Source organism: Tiliqua scincoides, chromosome 4 (genome assembly GCF_035046505.1).
Source record: "Tiliqua scincoides isolate rTilSci1 chromosome 4, rTilSci1.hap2, whole genome shotgun sequence".
In the NCBI taxonomy this organism is placed as follows: domain Eukaryota; kingdom Metazoa; phylum Chordata; class Lepidosauria; order Squamata; family Scincidae; genus Tiliqua; species Tiliqua scincoides.
The window spans coordinates 165,336,712-165,346,723 of NC_089824.1; the positions used below are offsets into that span (position 1 = coordinate 165,336,712).

The 10,012-nt window shown below is 43.1% G+C and overlaps 1 protein-coding gene across 4 annotated transcripts in view; it reads right to left on the reverse strand.

The window, feature by feature from the left end:
• Positions 1–9,566, reverse strand: part of ST3GAL3 (ST3 beta-galactoside alpha-2,3-sialyltransferase 3) — a 236,055-nt gene extending 226,489 nt beyond the window's left edge. For all 4 annotated transcript variants that reach the window (XM_066623644.1, XM_066623643.1, XM_066623641.1 and 1 more), the window contains exon 1: positions 9,479–9,566. The gene's annotated coding sequence lies outside the window, so the exon portion shown is untranslated. The remainder of the gene's footprint in view (positions 1–9,478) is intronic.
• Positions 9,567–10,012: the final 446 nt, after the last annotated feature.

Below are 10,012 nucleotides of genomic sequence, written 5' to 3' on the forward strand. Positions count from 1 at the left end.
GTTCTTAAATTCACATGGTTCTGAATGGAGGCCTCCACTGGGACCCTAACAACACTCAATAATATCTCCTAAGAGGGCCTCCATTGGGACCCTGACAACACTCAATATTATCTCTTAAAAGGGCCTCCTTTGGGACTGTGACAACACTCAATAATATTTCCTAAGAGGAGAGAGGGAGGCATAAAGTTATTCCTCCCTCTCTTATAGCAAGACAAAGGGCAGCATGAACTGGTGTTTCTGAAAGAGACAGAATGGAATGGAAGAGATGGAATTTGATCTGAGAAAGATTGTAATGGAAGACAAGAGGAAAGGTTGGCAGCTAGTAGCCACAGCCAAGCTTAGAACTCACAGGTACAGTAGCTTTATTGCTTGAAAGTATGTGTACTACCTAACTTCATCCAATGCTCAAACTTGTATATTTGTCAATAAAGCAATTACTACAAAGACAACATAAGCTTCCTATATTCTCTCTTCCAAAGAAAGCCCAAACCAGGTTGTGCTGCAGCTCCTAGAGCTTCTCACCATTCAGAGAAGTGGGCCATGAGCACATTAACAGTATTTTCATTTGTAAAGGTTTTTGCTAGGATCTCCTGAATTATGCTAGTTTGTTTCCTACTATATTTTTGCTTTGCTATTTTATAATTGTTTGATTATTTTAAAAAAGGATTATCAATTTGAGCTCCATATGGCTAGAAAAAGTACTTAAGACATTTATAGACTAATAAGTAGGGCAAAATCTAGTATATGAATTTTCACTATGCAAAAAGACCCAAGGTTTATTTGGTAATTAAATATTCCCTACAAATACTAGATTTTATTCCTGATACATGCCCAACATTGTTCTTACCTCTGACTTACAGAATAAGCCTTCTCCCTATAGATTATCCAGTGTTATATGTGATTTTATCATCCCGAAGACTCAGAAATACGGAAGACATTGGGAGATGCCATATCTGTTTTGTAGTACTTAGGGTAGGGGCATTATTTATTAATCTCCAGAGCTATGATGTGAAGCATTCCCAAAAATGAAAACTGGTGAGCATGAGGGAATTTGGGGAAAGGGTTTCCCCTCACCTTTGACACCTCTACCATCCCACATTCCACTCTTTTAGAAATAAAAGAATCAGGCAAACTTAGACGGGATGATATGAACAACATTCAGGACAGCTCCCAAAGCTGACAGAACCAACTAAGAAATTGGTTCTAGAAATTACAATAGACCTGAAAGCTGCCTGAGAGAACATATAAAAGAGACCTACCACCCAATCCTATGCACATCTACTCAGATGTAAATCTCATTGTGTTCAATAGCAACCAATCTCAGGTAAGTGTGCACAGGATTGCAACCCCAATCTGCTAAGCTCTGCTTGGAACAAATGAAACACTCCAATTTTTCCTGTGTTTCTGGAGCTGCCCATTATTCATTCTGTGGCATCATTAGCCTTGTGCATTTCTTTTTCAACATTATACCTATTAAATCCATCCTCCTCTGCCTTTAATGATCAGCTGCCCACTCTGCATCTCCATAATATAGAATTTTAGAGTCACAAGTATGCACAGAATGTTTTTAACTGAAAACTATTGACACTTTTATTGAGATAAAGAACCTTATTGCTGGCACCACTGCAGAAATTATGCTATGGAGCAGGTGGAGATTAGACCAATTAGATCATACTAAGAACAGCTAGTCCCAAAGTGCAAGGGAACCCCTCCATCATCTCTGGATTGGTGTAGTGAAGTCAGGAATAGGAATGAGAAGCTGAAAGTATAGAGAAACAGTAGATTTAAACCCTAAAGGATTCTGTTGAACTAATGAAAGAAGAAAATCTGAACAACTTCTAGGTCGCTTAGCAGAACTTTGTCAAAATGCTTCAGGAAACAGTTTCCTTTAGGTCAGTTTCAGAACTATGAAAAGATCATATGAAATGAATTAGTATCACAGGTGCTTCTACTCTGAAAACATTTTAAGCTGATGGGAAAAGTCACTATTGCAGACAAGGTACATGTCATCACAGGAGGATACTTTTTCTCACATTTAATATCACATTATATGGTTTTATTACTGTATTTTAATCATTAATAAAGGAAATTTTTTTAAAAATCACAGAAGCAATTAGAACTGCATAGATTAACTTTTCTAGCTTACCTACTCCTCAAAAAGAATGCTTGGATGCTGTATGAGTCCTCATGTCTGCTTCAGCCAGCTGCATTAGCTCTTAGGTCTCTGAGGGCGCAATCCAAATCTTGGGTTAGGAAGGTTGCAAACATGCTGTAAAGCACATTTGCGCTTCCTCAACTGTCAGTTAGGTCAGCACAGAGATGTGCGCTGGGCCCTTAGAGGCTGCATCCAGCCTCCATGCCAACCTGGGGAGGGAAGGTTGTGTCAGCCAAGCTTGGCCAACACAGGGGTCTGGGGAAGGTGGGAAGGAGGTGTTCTGGAGTGGGGGGAGGGCAGAGGGTATTCCAGGGGGGCAGGCAGGCAGGGAACAGGAGGTGGGGCTAGGACCTAGCAATTATGCCGGATCCCAACCCCATTCCCTGAGCACACGGAGCAGCTCCAAGTCACTCTGTTCTCCTTGGTCTTGTGCCATCTCCTGAGGTGGCGCAGGTCCGAGGAGACCCATTGGGGCTGTGGTGGCTTACCTGGGGGTAAGGGAAAGAGTTTCCCCTTGCCTCTGGCTGAGCCACTTCTGGCCCCAGTCTTGCCCTGAATATAGCACAGACCTCCTGGCCTGCCTTTTCCAGCACAAGATAGGATTGCGCTGTATGAAACCTAAGAGCAATAAACAATAAGACTTAGAAGCAATAAGGCTTCTGCTATAGGTGTGATGACCTGCTTTTTGACAAAGGGTGAGAGAAACAATTATCCTGGTAGTTAAGACAGACAACAACAAGGTTCTTATTTGTTAATCAGCTGGTGTTTTGTGCCTCTGGAAACACTATTCCGTACTCTCAGGTGTCCACATGCTGTCAGCTCCACAACATCAGATTTCCTGCCATAGTGAATGATGAGATGTGAATCTCTGTGCACCCAGGAGCAGCCTATGCAGGCAGCCATTTCAGTGCCATAAAGAAGATTACAGGCATGATTACTGGAGAGTGTTTTAACATGTTCCTGTTGCACATTCAGTTGTATTTTCAAACAGATGTCAGGCTAGTTGTGCTAAGGGAGCATAACAGCTGGGGAGTAATTAAGTTTGATTAAACCCCATTCATCAAATCAAATAAGAAGCATTGTCTTACACTTCTTTGGGATTTGCTCGTGCTTGTAGCCATTGATTGAATAAGAGGGCAAAAACAGAACCAAAAGCTTACTGGAAAGATTCGACAACCCACTTCACCCCTCTCCCTTGCAGAGATGTTCAGGGCCAGGAAGAAAAAAGCAACAATCCCACACATCTTCTGTGATAAAGAGTGGAAGGGTAGGAATCAGAGCCCTCAGGAAGATGCTAGGAAAGATGGAACTAGGATAGAAGAAGAGAAATAGGAGGCTATGGCCTGCTATTTATTTATTATACAATATTTGTATCCTAGTCTTTTAAGAAGTTAGAGGTCACCCAATGAAACTGATGGGCAGGATCCTGAAACTGATGGTACAGGATAGACAAAAGAAGCTGTAATTGCACACAGATACAGGAATCAAGTGACATTGCAAATTTTTTGATAAGACAAGAATTAAAACTTTATTAATTTTCAAATAAATATTTAAATGTATTATATTCATTCCTGTTTTATAATTAAGACAAGAAAATAAATGATTGAATTGGGTTAACTGGGGGCCTCACCTGTATCTGCTCCATCCCTTTTGTAATGCTAAAGCTGCAATTCTAAACACACTTTAGTCCAAAAAGTATTCAAGCAAATTATGTATTATAATTGTTCAAATGTGTACAGTTTTTGCACTATTTTTTATTCAGTTTCTCCTACACAACCCAGTTAGTCTTGGGGACATAGTATTTGGTTCAATTATCTTCTTCTTTACATTGCTTTATTGCACATCACCATATGTACATTTACATGTTGAACTGGGCATAAGCTTTACATTACATTTTAAGCTACATGCAGCGCAATCCTATCCTGTGCTGGAACCGGAAGGCCAGGAGGCCTGCACTGTATCCAGCGCAAGATAGGTCCCCGAAGTGGCTCAGCTGGAAGCAAGGGGAAACTCTTCCCCTTGCCTCCAAGTAAGCCACTGCAGTCCCAATGGGTCTCCTCAGACATGTGCCACCTCCAGAGGTGGCTCTAAGTTCGAGGAGAGATGAGCGGCTTGCAGCGACTCCACACTGCTCTGGGAATGGGGTTGGGATCTGGCATAACAGCTGGGTCCGAGCCCTGCCTTCCACTCCCCGCCTGCCTGCCCCCAGGACTGTCCTCCACCACCACCACCCCACTCCAGAATGCCGAGCTCAGCCGACGCAACCTACCTGGGGCAAGCCGTCACAGAGGCTGGATACAGCGTCCGTGCTCCAGCATACCTCCATGCACTGTTGCAGTTTTCTCCTGAGGAGGTACAAATGTGCTTTATGGCACATTTGTGACCCTCCTGGGCTGGCACAAGGGACTTGCACCAGCCCAAGGTCACTTTAGGATTGCGCCCTTAGCATACAAACTGCAAACCTGTAGAAGATACATCTATCAACCTAAGGGTTATGAGTGGCTCGACAAACTGGTGAAGCATGATTACCAGCCCAATCCTACCTAAATCCCCACATGATGATGCAGCAGCACTGGTGCGGCTTCTGCTGTATCTAGCAAGGGATTTTCAGTTGCTGGAGTTCTCCTCTGGGTAAGGGGACATGTGTCCCCTTGCCACAGGGTAAGCCCCAGAAGCCACTATGGGGCAATTTGGACCTGTGCCAGCTCAATCACTGGAGTAAGTCTGCTTTGTTCCATGCAGGAGGATCAGGCCTGGGAAGGGGCTTGGGGTTTCAAGTGCACTGCCTCTGCTGATCCTACCCCTTCCCAGGCCTGATCCTTCCTGTCACTGCTCTGTTCCACGCACCCCCTCCCCCTTTTCACCCTTCCCCCCCCAAACCTCCTTCCAATCCCCTGCACAGGCTTACCTGCTCTGGTGAGTGTCTGTGGGCCCACCAGCCTATGGGAGACTGCACTGGCCTCCCCACCAACAGTCCTGCAGTGAGCATCAGCGCAGGCAGCTTTGCAACAGCTGCAGAGCAGCCTCTGCCAGCACAATGCTAGCTATGCCAGCAGCAGAGGGGGCTATAAGTGAAGTACAATTATGCATCTATTGCACTTAACCCATCTATTGCACTTCAGGGGGGTCACATCCATTTGTTCACCATACCTTGCAGCTAGCTTCATCTATTCCAGCTGCATTTCTCTAAAAAAAAGTTATGGCATTTGTTATGTATTTAAGTTATGTAGGATTTCAATCCTGCATAACTGATTGGCCCAGACTTATGGCTGGCCAATCGGGTAATGGATCGAAATCCTACCATCCGATTGACCTTCTAGTTAAGGTTTCAACTGCACCAATCATGGGGAGTCTGGGAGTATAGCTAAAGGCTATAAAAGCCAGGGGCGTTTGCCTTGTGTTTAATTGCCAGGTTCTGTTCTGAAGATGGAATAAACATATTGAGCTGTTATCTCTATGCCTTCCTTTATTCACATGGACCCACTATATAACAGCATTCCAGCAGGGGGCTGAGCTTTTACCTTCAGGGAAGTATGTAGAGGCTGCTCTGCAGGTGATAAGCTGAGTATAGCACTAGAAGTTCTAGCAAAATGTTTGAAGAGGTCAGATTGAGCCCAAGGGAGAAGCTATCTTTTCTAACCAAGTTCAGCAAAGTCTGCAGTGACTAGAAGGAAGAAGAGAGGAAGGGCTAGTAGTTATTTCTGTCTGGCACAGTCAGACCCTGTACAGACAGGCACAGATAAGATGAACAAAGACAGACACGAAGCACTCACTACAGGCTTCCTTTTTTCAGTTGATGAGTCATCAGCCACTATCCTCAGTGGTGTATTGTGCTAAATTAATAATAGTAACCTCCAATTAGTCTATCAGTAATTCAGATCCAAATTTGACAATCTAAGTTGTTTCTGCTTCTTGAGTGTTCGGCTGCATTTTTAAATTTGACTTGCCCATATAAGTACAAACTTGGGTTCTGCAGCTCCATTCAGTTCCCTTTAAACAAAAAAAAATGAAACATTCCCAACCCTTTCAAAGGTCTGCTGTGATGATGTGGCACCAATGGAAAATACAAATATACACAGGCAACTCGGTTTAGGAACCAGCTTAAACTTCTGGCATTTTATTGGCAACCTTCAGTCTCGAAAGACTATGGTATCGCGCTCTGAACTTCTGGCATGGCAAAGTGGCAAATGGAAAGAGCATAGCCCTGTCCCTAAACTCTTCCATTTCTGCCAGGAAATCCTCTTCCTCCTTTTACTAGTAGTATTATTGACTGGTACAGCTCTACAACATACACTGCCACGTTTCACTAATGAAAATAGGGACATGCTTGTACTACCTCTATTCTTATGCTAAGGATCACTATCTGAGCCACCCCATCTTCTGTATTATGCATTGAAAGCCCTGTTCTTTCTTCTGTATGCTGTAATCATTTCCTCTACAGTTACTTGTCTTCCACCCATTTAAATGCTTTAGACAGGGTTGCTCATTTTGTTGGAAAACTTGGTTAGACTAGAAAACTAACTGCCTGACCATCAACAGCCTTGAGTAGCTGCAGGGTGTGAACTGGACCACAGAACATTGTACGGGCCCTTAAATGTTCATTTGCTTGTATTGACTTAAGAGACAAGATGCAATCACACTCCACTTAGAGACCCTTGTGAGACAGCTCTTACAAGGCATGGTATGTATGTGCAAACTCCTGGTTATAGAGGTAGGCTACCTCAGATTGCCAGGTGCAAGGGAGGCCAGTGGTGTCTTGAAGCATTTGGTGGGCCACTGTGAAATACAGGAAGCTGAACTAGATGGGCCCTTGACTCTTCTTATGTTCTTAGCTGACCTCTGAAGAAAAATACCTCTCCCTAAAAATGTTAACAAGACATCTTTAAAAAAGCAATTGGGGGGGGGGGATTTCCCAGGAACCTGGGACAGAAAACAAGAATTGCTCCCGGTAAACTGGGACAGTTAATGCCAGGGCCAGCCAAAGACTTCCTGGTTTCTGAGTTAGCTTGCCAAAACCTGTCCCCCTCACCTAGTGATGTGCTAGCCTGTCCACCTCCAAAACTCTTAACATAGCAGGTTCATAAAGAACAAGGAGGAGAATACTTATTGAGGGGCTGGACAAAACAGTAGAAAAACGGTGCAGTTTGCACAAACCAGGTCCAGCAGGAACAAACCTCTTTAGATGGTATGTAGGAGATTACAATTACAAGGGGAAAAACTAATCATCTGATTATTTGGAGAACATACTGTCACTGGAACAACAAGTAGAAATAGGACTTAAGCATGTGACACTCCTTTCTCTGTCAATAGTCACTTTGATTTAGAGAAGCTCCCATCTACCAGGCAGGTACATCCTAACCCATTACAACCAATGCAATATTTTATGAATTCTCAACTGCAAATGCATTGAGATAGATGAAGTAGTAACAGTTTCTAAAGAACTGAGCCAACACCTTCCTGCAATAGCACATCATGCTGTGAATTACGGTTGCTTCACTCTGCTCATATCTTTCATTCAGGCAGCTTCAGGGGTGATGCCGGGGTTGACCAGGTTGGACACTGGCCAAGCACCCACATCCACCTGCAGGCTCACTCCTGAACCTTCAATACTGGTAGGAACAGTAGCACCTAATGCACAATCACGGAAGCAGTGGCTTCACTTGGGCGGTACAGGCTGGATCAAGTGATGCACTCAGGGTGGGTGACATCACTGCTAGCCAAAATTTTGAAATCTTGGTGTTTCTGAATAATACCATCATGTATGCATCGTTGTATGCATCATTTGATGCATAACTGCATGCAGAATGCAACAAAATAAAACATGTTTAAATATCTCTATTCTATAAAATGTTATGGATAAATAACCAAAAAGGAAAACACAACTGCCTTATGTAACAAAAAGTGGATTTTTCAAACTCGGAATTGACCAGTGAAGCTGATAGTTCCAAGAGCCAAAGAGGTGTTCTGATGAAACAGCAGGCAACCAATGAGGTGTTAGTATGTCAGCTCTCATTTCCATGAGAGCTAACACTAGAATTCTTATTCAGTTATGTGAGTGCCATCAGGCTGGCCACTAGTTTTTTGTTGGTTAGTGATTTGTTGGGTGACCTATACTGTTATATATTAAAATAAATAAAGTTAATGGGGGTTAACCAAAGCTAGTGACACTGCTGCATTTACGTTGTGCATGTGATCTTGTTTATTCTGTATGGTCTCGTATGAGAGAAGATCCATTAAGGGGGTGCTGCAATGAGCTCTCACACTGGGTGATGTAAACCCAAGTGAAGTTTCTGCATGGAACAGGCAGGAATGCCATGGGAGACCCAGTGCAGGGCTTTGCCCCAGTGCCCCAAATCACTTGACATGATTTTTCAAGTGATTTGGGCAGCTGAAACTCCCTTCCTGTGACTAACAGAGCCATGTGGCTATCTTTGAAGTTGTAGCCATCTGCATGAATGCAAGAACAAAATGGCATAGGGACCAGGTCTGTAACTACACTTCATTTTGTATATTTGTATAATATTGCCTCTGTTGAACAAATATCACCTGCATTTCAGATTTCCCAGCATTTTGTCTAGCTTGCTCCTTATTTACACAAGGCACAATCATGGAAAATTAAACACCTCTATTTCAGTGTATATCATTGATCATTCTGGAACTAAATAATATTCCGTTTTGAAAATGACCCAGTTTTTGCTTTTTTTTAAAAGATGATTGGAGACCAGAATGGTGAGGGTTGAGAGAAGAGTCTAAATGGAGCACATTAGAACTCTTTTGTCTCTGTGATTGGGTATTCCAGTGTTCAGTTGCCTACACAAAGTCATGCTATTGCTTCTGCTCTCTCACTATAGTACTTATTTTTCAAAAGCATGCACACCTTTCAGAGATGTGTCAGTGCTTTCTAGGACAGACTATTACACACATTGTTGATGATAGCATCTGTTAAATTTTCAGGATTTTAAAACATGTTCACAGAAGAGCCAACCAGTACCAGAGCCCAATAACCACATGCCTACCCACCGTGAACAATGGCAGCAATCTTTTCTTATTCATTCACATAAATAACCACAATTCTCTTTTGACACAATCTGATCATCATTTTGTTTTCCAGTTGCTGCTCAGCCTTGCAATTCACCCATACCATAGTGCAATTTTCCACCTCTGAATACTATAAACACATAAGAGGCTCAGAACAATAGCTGGTTCACACTTCCCCAACCCCACATGCAATACAGACATGGATGGTGTTACTATTTCTGCAGACCATTTAATGCTCCTTTTATCAGTCTGACCCCTCCCAACTGCCCCCCAGCATAAATCTACCTTAGTTTTTCTTGTGCAATCTCATCTGGGTTTCCAAAGTATTTTCTTAGCAACAGATCACCAAACCTTTTCCTTCCTGAATTGCTGACTAGGAAAGGCATCTGATGGCTCAGGTTCTCCTTTTAATGCTTGTTTGTTATCACAGTCTGACCTAAAAATATCCCCAGGAGCAAGATGACTCAATTCATGACAGGACTGAGAGCTGCACTGCTAATCAACAGCAACTGGCCCTCACAAAAAAAAAAAAAGAAGAAGAAGAAAATTCAAAAATATTCTAGCATAATATTCTAACACCCACATTTTCTTCTCTCCTCCGGCAGGTGCCATGTAGGGAGAGATTCTGTCCCCGTTAACATGGACTACTGTATTGTATTGGCAACCTTCAGTCTCGAAAGACTATGGTATCGCGCTCTGAAAGGTGGTTCTGGCACAGCGTCTAGTGTGGCTGAAAAGGCCAATCCGGGAGTGACAATCCCTTCCACACCGGGAGCAAGTGCAGTCTGTCCCTGGTCTGTCTCCCTGGCTATGGGCCTT